Genomic DNA, 12,959 nt, shown 5'->3' on the forward strand with positions numbered 1-12,959 from the left:
AGAGTCTTGAACAAATGAAAAGTGCTGTGTAGATATAAGGCTGCCATAAATATTATAGTTAATATAATTTATTAAGGTATACTACTACTATTCCTCAATCTCCATTCATTTATCCCATGAAACAAATCAAAACTAGAGAGAATCAGGGGCACCTAGGTGGCTCAGTCGCTTGAGTGACCAACTCTTGATCTCTGCACATGTCTTAATCTCGGGGTCATGAGGTCAAGCCCCAAGTTGTACTCTAGGATGGGCATGGAATCTACTTAAAAACAAACAAGCAAACAAACAAACAAACAAAAAACTAGAGCGTATCAGCACCTTGTTCCCATAGACTCCCTAGTCCCAACTTCCATGCTGCTATTGTCATTCACCACCATTTTACTCCTCCAAATATCACTCTGATAAAGAAAAAGTGAGAGATTTACTCTTCTTAAAAATCTATATTTTTTGTTACTTTGGGACATTTAGGGTGGGAAAGAAAGATGCAATCTTGGTCCAATCTCTGGTGATAATCTAATTTTCTTTTTTTTAAATAGCTGAATGCTTTGTTTTTTAAGATTTTATTTATTTGAGAGAGAGAGAGAGAGCGCACGGAGGAAGAGTGAGGGGGAGAAGCAGACTCCCAACTGAGCAGGGAACCCTATGCGATGCTCGATCCCAAGACCCTGAGATCATGACCTGGTCTAAAGTCAGACACTTAAATAACTGAGCCATCCGGGTACCCCGATAATCTAATTTTCATCCTAGAAAACATTAATTTTCTTGAGTATAACTACAACATTATTTTCATCCCTAAATTCTGCCAGCCTGACATTCAAGCAATACCTAAGACATTCTGCTCTTAATTGAGCCCAGTCCTTCAAATATCTGCTACCTGATATGACACCATGTGGCTTTCCCCTGAGTGAAAAGGACTGATGAAGGGTACCAAGTGATTCAAGTTGAGAAGGTGAGACCATCATTGCCTGAAGGCCACGTGTCTTCCCTGTGAGCTTAGTGAGCTCTCCTGGCCTTCCCAGTCCCCAGGAAGGCATCTCTCACTGATACTGCCTGAGAATGGGGAATTTTAGTCAGGACCCTTGAAAAGTTCCTCAAACAGTCTCTTGGCCAGGGGTGGGACTGTTTAACTGATAAACAATCTATTTAACTGTTAAGAACCATGTAGTGTGAGGCTGAGTGAATCGAATGCCGGTTTCCTAGGCCTACAAATCCTCTAGTATGGGGGTCTCAACCTGGGGTCCACAGAGCCTACAGCCATCCATGAATACAAGTGGAACTTGGATGGGGAAAATCCAAAAATCACATCTTTATTCTTACTCACCTCCAACTGAAATTTAGCATTTCCTTTCATTACGAAGGTAGAATGAAATTGTGCTACCGGTAGTACCCTTGACTTTGTCACAAACAGAAATTACATTTCATTCCTCATTTCACTAGGCCCTTCATGGCCTAACCTTCCCGGCCTGTGTGGCTCTCAGAGGCTCCATTGTCCACAGACAACCCACCAGAGAAGGGGGTAGCTGTGAGCAGTTAACAACTAACACCCAAAGCAGGAGAGAAACTGGATGCACCAGCTGGCGGAGGGTCTGAACAAGGCAGGTCCTGCCTGGTGGAGGTGAGAATGAACCTGGTTCTCTGGGGCACAATTAGGAGAGCAGGCATGTTTGAGGAGTTGATGTACAGTGAGGAGTGGTGAGTAAGGTTGGTGCAAGTCTCAGGACTGAGAGAGTGGAAAGGAGTTTATGAACAATACCAATGACTCTATTGGGATGGTGATGTGAATTTATCATGTGTGTGATTTCATGGAGAAAGCTAACTCTTGGGTTCATCCAGAAATACTATTTTGTCAGGCTCCCTCTCAGTGGGAAGCCTGCTTCTGCCTCTCTCTCTGCTGCTCCCCCCAACTCATGCGTGCTCTCTCTCTCTCTTTCACTTGCTGTCTCTCTCTCTCTCTCTCAAATAAATAAATAAAATCTTAAAAAAAAGAAAAGAAGGGGCACCTGGGTGGCCCAGCTGTTGGGCGTCTGCCTTTGGCTCGGGTCATGGTCCTGGGGTCCTGGGATCGAGCCCTGCATTGGGCTCCCTGCTCGGTGGGAAGCCAGCTTCTCCCTCTCCCACTCCCCCTGCTTCTGTTCCCTCTGTCGCTGTGTCTTTCTCTGTCAAATAAATAAGTAAAAATCTTTAAAAAAAGAAAGAAAGAAAAGAAGAACAACTGTGTTTGGACCGAACTCTCAGAGCTTTAATGTAACAATCTGGGATGGGGCCCAGATACTGATGTTCTTCAAAAGCTCCCTGGATTATTCTAAAAGTGGACCAGAGTTGAGAACCAGTGGCTTACATTCCTCATGACCCTGCACTTGGGGCTGGCCAGGTGTCTCAGTTAGGATTAGATTCAGGTGCAGGGAACAAGGCACAACATAATCATAGCCCAAATAAGGGAGGGGGTTACTTCTGGCTGATATAAAAATTCAGTGCTAGTGGTTCAGAGCAAGGTTGGCCCCTGTGGTGTCAGAGGCTCAAATGCCTTATGTTGTTACCCTTCCTTGCAAGGCCTCCATTCCCAAGTTCATTCAAGAGCTAAGACTGTTATTCCAGCTCCAGCCATCATGTCTATATTCTGGCCAGCAAGAAAGACCTGGCAGAAGAGCAGAGGCCGCCATCCCGTTAATGACACTGAAATGTCCCACAGCATCCCTATATCCTCTGTGATAAAGAAACATTTCAATCTTTGTCTTCAAAGCTCTGGCTTTTGTTTTGGAAGGCCTCCTCTAAAGATAATAAAGATATTCTCTGATTTCTTTTTTTATCTGAGAGAAAGTTTATTGTTCTGATTTACTGAGACTTAAAATATTCCATTAAGAAAATCCAGGTAGCTGAAATATCTCAGGGCGCCTGTGGCTGGCTCAGTCATTAGAGCAAGTGACTCTTGATGTCAGGGTTGTGAGTTGGAGCCCTACATTGGGTGTAGAGATGACTTACAAATAAAATTTAAAGAAAGAAAGAAATTGGGGTGCTTGCGTGGCTCAGTCAGTTAAGCGTCTCCCTTCGGCTCAGGTCATGATCCCTGGGTCCTGGGATCGAGGCTGGCATTTGGCTCCCTGTTTGGTGGGGAGTCTGCTTCTCCCTTTCCCTCTCCCTGTTCATGCTCTCTCTCTCTCTCTCTCTCTCTCTCTCTCTCAAATAAAATCTTTTAAAAAATAATTATAAACGAAAATCTTAAAAAAGAAATATTTAACACTGCCCATTTCTTCAAAAGTTCTGAAATAAGTTTTAAAAGACCACAGAATGTATACGCACACACTATGCCACTTAAATCACTTCCGCCATCTACACTTGAAGACTTCAAGTATAGACATAAACCCTGAAGTGCTCAGGTAAAAGCCTTACCTGAGCATAAAAGCTCATCCTAAGGCTTTTTCCGGTGAGCCTCCCCACAACATGACTGGGTAGGTATTTGGGGTTAAGTGTGAATGTTACTGGGAGGTTCCAAGTCACATGATGGGTCAATCCCATTTCAGTTTTAGACCAAAAGCAGCACATGATACATGCCCCTGAAGAGCCTGTGTTAAGTGTATGTGTGTAAGGGACAGGTATGTGCCAGGGGAGGTTGCCTGAAACGCATTAATAATGAATGTCAGAAGTCTGCTGTTGTCAGGAATATAGAAACATACATCTTCAGGTTCAAAGTCTTCCTGGGGATTTCTTCATCATTTCATCTGTGAGTCTCATTCAGAAACAGTTTTAGCTTCCTGCTCAGAAGGCCAAATGCCTTGGCAGCTTCGTACAGAAGACCTTGGGGGCCGCAAGTCAAGTCTACCCAAGTGGGGTTTCCAGTAGGAGAGTACCCACTGTTCCTATGAAACACTCTCCCATGCCTGTTCAGGAGCTGCAGTTTGAGCACTGGCAGAGATCAGTGCCTGGCTCTCCACCATGGCGCAGGCAGACCCTGCTGCCATCCTAAGGCTTTTTCCGGTGAGACTTCGTAAGTCGGTTTGGTTTCATATTTCTCTTTCATCATGGAGGACAGCCAGCTCTGTATGTTTTCCACCAAAATATTAGTGACAACACTTCAGCTTTAAAAGATGTAACCTGGGGGGCGCCTGGGTGGCTCAGTGGGTTAAGCCGCTGCCTTCGGCTCAGGTCATGATCTCAGGGTCCTGGGATCGAGTCCCGCATCGGGCTCTCTGCTCAGCAGGGAGCCTGCTTCCTCCTCTCTCTCTCTCTGCCTGTGTCTCTTCCTACTTGTGATCTCTCTCTGTCAAATAAATAAATAAAATCTTTAAAAAAAAAAAAAAAAAGATGTAACCTGGGGCGCCTGGGTGGCTCAGTGGGTTAAGCCGCTGCCTTCGGCTCAGGTCATGATCTCAGAGTCCTGGGATCGAGCCCCACATCGGGCTCTCTGCTCAGCAGGGAGCCTGCTTCCTCCTCTCTCTCTGCCTGCCTCTCTGCCTGCTTGTGATCTCTGTCTGTCAAATAAATAAATAAAATCTTTAAAAATAAATAAATAATAAAAGATGTAACCTACTATTGCTTTTTGGATTTTTCCAGAAGCAACCCTCCCATCTTGCTTGCTGCCATTTGTACCAATGTTATGATGGATGTTACGAATGTGCAGGGCCAGGCAGGGATGATCTTCTGGTGAGTGTAATGTTCAGGTCAGACCCCTTTAACTGTGTTTGTTTGTTTAAACATTTTGTTTATTTACTTGAGAGAGAGAGAGAGAACAAGCAGGGGGAGGAACAGAGGGAGAGGGACAAGTAGACTCCATGCTTAGCCTGGAGCCTCATGTAGGACTTGATCCCAGGACCCTGAGATCATGACCTGAGCCAAAATTAAGAGTTGGATGCCCAACAAACTGAGCCACCCAAGTGCCCCTAATTTTTTTTTTCTTGAATAAGGACTTTATCTGATGTTGGAACTGGATACGTTTTCAAGGGAGCCTTTATGGTGGCAAGTATGAACTCCATGTGGCTTTCAGTAACATTCAGATACTTCCCTGCAGACTCTGCTTCATAATAAACTATTATTTCATCAGTTACAACCAGACTGCACTTTCTGTGAAGTTTCTGGTTGTGAGCTACTCCTTCATCCATGTAAGAGAACCAAAGCCTGAGCATCCGAGGGTCATCCCTCCTGTTGTCTGATCAAAGGTGTACATGAGACAAACGTCCTCTTCGTGCAGTTCCAGCCTTCTGCAACAATGGTCCCTCTCCTGGAAGCCCTCCAGCAACTCATCCCTCGGCTGCTTGATGGACATATCACAGCCTTCAAGTTTCCCTTCAGAGGCTTCCCCCAGGACGATGGGATCAGGATCTGCCCTTAGGGGAATGTCACATATGTATTTTGTCTAAAGATAGTATAGCTTTTCAAACATTCAATTCCTCAGCGATAGACTTCTCCAAAGACTTGGTCTCAGTAAGAGCTTCTGGATCCTGAGGGGATAACCGCAATTTCTTTCAAAGGATACTTTATCAGAATGGTTTTGGAGTTTCAAATCACTCACCCACATTCAATCAGACTACATCCAAGACACTGCACCCTCTGTTTTCTTGTCAATCAGCTCCTCTCAAACATAGGGCAGCATGAGGTAGTGGACGCTGTTGTATGTCTGTCCTGGACAGAAATAGGGTAAGTCAGCATCTTTGGATTCCAGGACATCAGTTCAGTAGGAAAAGGTGTATAAGGGGCTGTAAGTCTGCACAGGGAAGACAGGACACTGAACAAAGTCTCCAGGGCCATAACATAGTCCTCTACCCTGTTTGCACCCTTTTGTCTTCTCCAGTTCCTCCTGACATACCAGTTGGTCAGGACATCCATGAACTTGATCAGGCAAAGCACAACAGTATAGATCCTGTAAGCTGCCATTTTGGTGTCAAAAAAACCAATAAGTACCTGTGTGAAGGGCAGGACCCTCTGGTCTGTGATGTTGGCACTTTCTTAAGCCATGTTTTGGTTGTAGGAGAATTCCATTTCTTCCTTATTCTGCAACTTCAGGATGTTATGGATGAAGAAGCAGTAGGCACTGTACCAAGGAAGCAGCACATCCTTCAAGATATCACACATACCCTCCTCCTTAAGGCTGAGGCTTCCTGCTCTCACCGCAGGGGAGTTAATAAGATACAATCTGAAGGCATCGACACCATATTTATGGATGACTGAAAGTGGATCCAGATAATTCTTATTTTGTTTGCTCATTTTTTGGCCAGCACTCTCCAGGATGAGCCTGTTCACAATCGCATTCCTAAAAGACACTGTCCTAAGAGAACAATGGCCAGCACCACCAGAGTGTAAACCCATCCTCTGGTCTGGTCAGCGTCTCAGCATCCTCAAACTCCCTCTTGCTTTCAAATGATAATGAAGTTGAGCATAGGGCATGCTGCCACTCTTGAACCAGCAGTCAAACTCTTTAGAGATGCGGTGCAACAATTTTCACAGCAGGCAGGGATGGTCAGATGGTCAATGCTCTCTCTGTGCAGATCAGAGATCTTTTTTCCCAACAGTTCTTCAAGTTCTGCCATTGACCCAATGCGTACTGCCTCCTCAAAGTCATCACTGACCCACAATGCGATTGGGGTGCCCCACTACCTGTTTCTGGAAATTGCCCAGTCACATGCATTCTTCAGCAAGTTTCCTAAACACTTTTCTCGTACAAACCCTGGGACCCAGAAACACAGGTCACTAATTCCTCAGCAACCAGTCTAACCAACTTCTCCACCAGCTAGGCTCTGCTTTATAAATGAGGGGAGTGACCAACCTCCAGCAAGAAGGGTAGCTGTGAGTGAAGGTACTGGCAACAAGAAGTCGGCCTCCTTTTTTCAGGGTCCTGATGATGTTTTTATGTTTCTGTCAGCATCCCTCACAGGCTGTCCTGTGAAATCAGTCACTTCTGATGTCGAACAACCTCAAGCATCCATAGGGCGAAAAGGGGAAGTCTCTCCACGTGATGCTGAAGTCCACACAGACCCAATAATCATCAGCACTAAAGTAAAGAACCTGGTGGGCCCGTCTAGGGCCCTTCGCCTCCTGCACATGGCCATCAGCAAGCCCAGTAAAAGCACGATTCTCCTTACCTGCTCAAGATAGTCAAACAGGGGCCTATATCTCTTGCTCTTTGAGATAGGTGCCAGGAAGTCTTTCAAGGATCTCATAGTCACTCTCCATCTTATGGAGGGCTCATAATCTGGCTTCTGCGAAAATCAGTAATTTTCCTCTGAAAAACATCTTTAATCTTCATATACTGCGTATCTGGATTAACACACAGGACAAGGTTACTAAGATGTCTAGGAAGTGGTTATCTAAGCAACCAAAGATACAGTTTCATCTTCCTCCAAAAGGAATATTACAAATATTGAAGGATCTTGAATATCTTTGTATTTCTGGTGAGACTCAAAGTTGGAAAGTGGAATGTTACAATGTGGTAGAGAAGGACATACCTCTATCCACAAGGCCTTTCTATCCACACCTCTATCCACAAACCCTTTGTTGTAGAGTTGTTTGAAGACCCACTAGACTGATTCCATGAATTGTGGATACAGAGTGTTGTAGTCATTGTCAAATTCAATACACTGGCCAGCCCTTCTAATAGCGGACTTCCATGATATCACTTCACAGATTGATTGGCACTGATTGTTATGCTCTACAATCCCTATTTTGGCTACGTCCTCTGGTCCTCTGGTTCCCAGTATCTTAACAATATCATGTTCTCCATGTAAGCCAAGAAAATCCCATCCAAATCTTCTGTCAAAATGAGACCCACTCTGGTGAGCATATCTGGTAACTATATCTTTCATTGTCCCTGCAAACGTATGTTCATAGTGAAGCAGTCCAGTTGCAAAAGGAGGCCCATAATAAAATGTAGATCTGGGCCCATGTTTTGACTGCTCTAACCATTCCTGAAAACAGGGGCACCCGGGTGGCTCAGTCAGGTAGGCCTCCGACTTTTGATTTCAGCTTGGGTCATGATCTCAGACTGGTGGGATAGAGCCCCAAGTTGGGCTCCATGCTTGAAGGGGAGTCTGCTTGAGGTTCTCTCTGTCTCTCTCCCTATGCCCTTCCCACCCCCTGCTCTCTTTTTCAAATAAAGAAATCATTTTTAAAAATTAAAAAGAAACAGGCATGGCCTGGAAATGGACACAGGGTAGGAGCTATGGGGAGAGCTTGGCGTGTCCCTGCACATTCTTTATGGATATCCAAGATTATGAGGTCCCTAACTGTTCTCTGTGCCATTTCTCAGGCTTGTGCTGACAGAGCAGCTTTGAGGAATGTGATAATACCTTCCTCTAGGACAAAGAGCAGGCTTGATTATTTTTTGCTATAAAAGACCTGGGTTCCCCAGGCTCAGTGTTCTCAGATGCAGCACAAACCTACTGCATACACAGCATCCACTGAGGCCCTCCACGTTGCCCCTGTGGGACTTGGGTGGAAAGGGAAGCGATGTAAACTCTGCTTATGCTGCTTGCTGTGCCCTGAGTAATAAAGTCCTTAGTCTCATCTTGGCCAGCATCCAGGAAACTGTAAGAGGCCAATTAATCACTGATCCACAGGAGAAATTCAGATGCCAGACTATGATGGTTTTGGCAGTGAGGATGTGTTGCTAAAGGAGACATGGCCTTTCTGGAAGAGGAAGGACCCTGTGGACCAGGCCAAGGGTTACGAAGAGACTCCCTGGCATATGTTAGTGAATTCTCTTCCCGCAGTGGTGGGTGGCAGGGTGAGGGGGGCTCCAGTGAGGGCCTCCCAGTGGCCTACCTGTTAATAAGAAGAAGCAGGGAGAGATAGGATTGAAACAAGCCCCCGGAACAGCGCTTCAGTTCCAGCTTATTCTCATCTGCGCAGGAGGTGGAAGAGAAGTCATGATGGTGGGGTGACAGTATGGCTCTGGCTGCTGAGTCAAAGGACTCAAAAGCTGAAATAAATGGTATCGGTCGGTGTGTTTGACACAGAACCTAACATGAACCAAAAGCATTACACATGTATTTGGGTGAGCCATTCAAACCCAAGTGACCAAAAAACTTTGCTTGCTGGCAAGGACCTGCTCTGTCCCTCTATGCACCCCGATCCCTCTCCCCCCGTCAGCTGCTTTGATGAAAAAGTGAAGTATGCTGGGAACTTCATGGAGGGATGGGCTCAGACATTTGTAGCTCTGTAGGACCTGTCACCTTACCAAGCCTGTCACCCCCTTACCATGTCCTGTGGATAGATGCAGCTGGGATGGCTGAAGGGACCAAGGAATACAGTGTGGGACTGGGGCAAAATGACCCCGGGCTCAGGGGGTCTCTGGGCTGACACTAGAGGTACATGGCCAGTGGTATGTCAACTCTATAGCCAGAAGCCAAGAGAAAATAAAAGCCTACCAGCTGTCCCCACTGCTGTCCCATAGGCTAGCCTCCCCCACCCCCCAGCACCCTCTGTGCTCCTCTATCCCTCCTCCACGCCCCCGCATCTCCTCAAAAGCCCCCAAACCTCCCCACCCCTCTGCCTTGGAATAGCATGATTTCCCAATGCCTGGGTGGTTCAATCAGTTAAGTGTCTGCCTTTGACTCAGGTCCTGATCCCAGAGCTCTGGGATCCAGTCCGGCATCCGGGTCCTTGCTGGGTGGGGAGTCCACTTCTCCCTTTACCTGCTGCTCTCCCTGCTTGTGTACTCTCTCCTGACAAATACATAAAATCTTTTTAAAAAGCAGGGAGGTGGATAGCATGATCTCCTATCTCCTGGCACTGTTGCTACAGCTCCTGATTAGCACACACTAAACTCCTTAGTCTGTTTTTCCATAAGGTTAAAAAAAAAAAAAATCACCCAACTTCAAAGGCTGGGCTCTGAGCAACGTCTGCAGTAGGGAAGGGAAATTAAAGCTACCCTGTAGTTGGGATCTTAGGGCCAATGATCTGCGTTGGGGATGCCACTGCTGAAAATATAATTGGTATTGGTGCTTGTTCAGGCTTGTGCTCTGAGTGCTCCTAGTGTCAGCGCATTTGCCCATTCAGAGGCTGCTGCTTGTCCACAAGTGATTCCTGAACACTCGAAATGGAACAAACTACAGGATTCCAAGAGGAGAAAGGTGAACGGGAAAATAGCCTCTATGGCTGCAATTACGTAAAGGCCATTTCCAGGTACAACAGCGCCACCAGCCGGACACAGTCGTGAAGTACATTGCTTTAAAAAAAAAAAAAAAAAAAAAAAAACCAGAACAACAACGGAAAAAACCCTGCTACTACCTTGTTACTGATCCTGTACTGGTCCTGTCACTGTACTCCTGACGTCCTCCATTCTGGCACAGGTCAGCTTGGATTTGGCGGCTATCGAGAGAAGAGCACAAAAGGCCTTAACGGTCAAATGGAAATGCTTTATTCAAGAGTACAGCTGGCCTGTCCCTAACATAACCCGAATTGTACATGGAAGGGTGGTGGCAATCCCTTTGGGGAGAACTCCCTTCCTCACTTCATCACCTGAAGCATCACTTGCGAGCTCAGTGGGGCCCTCGATTCACAGAGGGTCCCCCAAGTGCCTGCCTGGTTCACTGTTGGTTTGGCTACGCTCGCCCCTGATGATGTCCACACTCCACCCCAGCACCAGCACAGCAGAATCAAAAGAGCCATGTTCATTCTGCTCAATGTGCAGAACTCAAGGCAGTGCTGATAGCTCTCACCGATACTTCCCCTGATGAAACATGACCCACTTTTACTGCATTATGTCTTGTCGTCAATGACCTAGCAGTCCCGTGGGGGAGACCAGCAGATCAAAGACATTTCTCACAGGAACTGTGAATTGGAAACAGATCTATCTGCCAATCACACACCCCAGGTCATTCATGGAGATGCCCATGATAAGGACCCTTCTCTAGTATGACCTGCAGGATTCAGGCTGCCAACCCAGCCTGCGTTGGCCATGCACCTCCCACCATTGCCTAGACCCATCATTGCACCAGACATGGCAACACAGCCACAATTGTGGACAGGGCACAAAATAGAGAACTGTCTGTTTCCGTTGCAGAGGCCACTATAAAACTTGTAATGCCTCCCAGAAATTAGACTGCTTGTCTCATTGTAAAGAAGCCATATCGCATGGGGCACTGCTCCTGTCTGCTCCTAGATAACTGACTACCTCTGAATGGGGGTCCATTTTCAGGTGATCGTGTTCCTACCTTAATCTGACCAGGAGACTGGCCACATTTCTGTGGCCCTCGTAACTGAGCCATGTGAAGTTTTGGCTTTTCACACTGTCTAGAGTCTGACAGTGATGTACCCTTTGTTGCAAAAGCCACACAGCAAGGGGCCCATAGTCAAGGTATCTGATGGCCATGCCAAGCGCCTTGCCATCTGCAGGCATTCCATATTATTCGGCATTGGAATGGCTGCCTCAAAAATTACTCACAAGCCTCTGACTACCTCCCTCCTCTCCTTCTGGTCCACACACTTCAGTGAGACCGTGTGGTCACTGAGCATAGTTGTCCCCAGACAAGAATCATCCCTCAGCCATTTCTCCAGTAATGATCAGGACAAAAGGAGGGGTTATATAACCCTTTTCTGAAGATTTGGGATTCAGATTAGTCCTGGGAATAGTGCTTCCTTTTGTCCTCCAAGAACAACCCCTGGCCAGCCTCGCTGGTACAGCCTCTGGTTGTCAGCCTGGCAGAGGGGATCTAGGGGATTCAAACTTCACTCTGGTTTAGCCCCTGGACTCTCCAATGGCTTTACACAAGCCTAGGTGATAAAGGTAATGATGATGTAGTTGAGTACACGTAGTTGAGTACACTGCCCCCTACGTGGGCCCACAGAGGCCAAGGTTGGAGATAAAAAGGATCTCTGTGCATTTGGTTCCACTCACACCTGGCCCCGCCAGATAACAGGTCAGGGTGCAGTAGGAAAAGCCTGGAGAAAAGGCGAAGTGCTAGCTACTACTGGAATGGACACTAGTCCCACAGGTGCAGAGGCCCTGGGGCACCCCAGATGCCAGGAGGTGCAGGGAGGGAAGGGTGACTGACCTCTGTGTTCCCCCAGTCCAGCCCTGCAACCTGGCAAAACCACCACCTGGTTTATACGAGTTACGTGTCAGCGGTCAGCCTGACCCCTTCTGGTTTGGGCGTCCTGTGTCCACGTGCTATGGAAACGGGAAACTCACATCCCCATGACAGGTCCTGGACTATTTGGTTGTGCCCTTTGCCAATGATGGCAGCTCCGAAATGCCGAGCCTCCCCTCCCCTGACCTTGGACAAATGCGCCATCCAGTACAACCTTGTTGCGGTCTGACGGGTACCGATGCACACGTTTTTCGTGTCGCCTGAGTGTTCTTGGGTCATATATGGCAACCGAGGCTGCACCGATTTGGTGACACCGCCCATAGGGCTTAGCCAATCTGCACAATGGAGATACCAATCAGAATTCACCGCAAATCTTGAACTGGGGTGACGTGTGTGGAGGCATATGTTTGTTTGTGGGCCATGGAATGGCTCTCCTTTAGGGATGGGGATTACTTTTTGGCCCATCTACTGCCTCCCATCATTATTGGCAGTGACATCCAAAGTCGGTAGATTAATCTAAAAGTCACTTGTGAGAATTGTAATGGATTGTAACCTGGGTTTAGACTATCTCCCAACCATCTGAAATTAGACCTACTGTTCCCCTTGTGTCGCCCTTGGGACTCGTTCACTAGTGACTGAGTCTGGGACACTAGGTGGCCAGGTTGAAGCCAATACTCAAAGTTGGCCTCATCTTGATGCTTCAAGTTCTATAGATAGTAGACTTAATTAAATTCTGTATGAGACAGATTGAGCAGCTTTGGTTCCAGGCTCTGTGATCAGATTAATCAGCGTGGCGGATGGCGTGGCATACTCATGTGAATATTCAAGTCAGCCAAGAATGTGCAGGGCCGATTGTTGGGAGAGGCAAACCACATCAGCCCTGTGCATCACTGTACATTTGTGCTGGGCATGCCAGGAATATAAGGCCCTGACCGCTATGCC

The 12,959-nt window shown here is 46.9% G+C and overlaps 1 pseudogene; it reads right to left on the minus strand.

The window, feature by feature from the left end:
• Positions 1–3,634: 3,634 nt before the first annotated feature.
• LOC116596478 lies at positions 3,635–7,535 on the minus strand (annotated as a pseudogene).
• Between the last annotated feature and the right edge of the window lie 5,424 nt (positions 7,536–12,959).

Source organism: Mustela erminea, chromosome 7 (assembly GCF_009829155.1).
Source record: "Mustela erminea isolate mMusErm1 chromosome 7, mMusErm1.Pri, whole genome shotgun sequence".
NCBI lineage: Eukaryota > Metazoa > Chordata > Mammalia > Carnivora > Mustelidae > Mustela > Mustela erminea.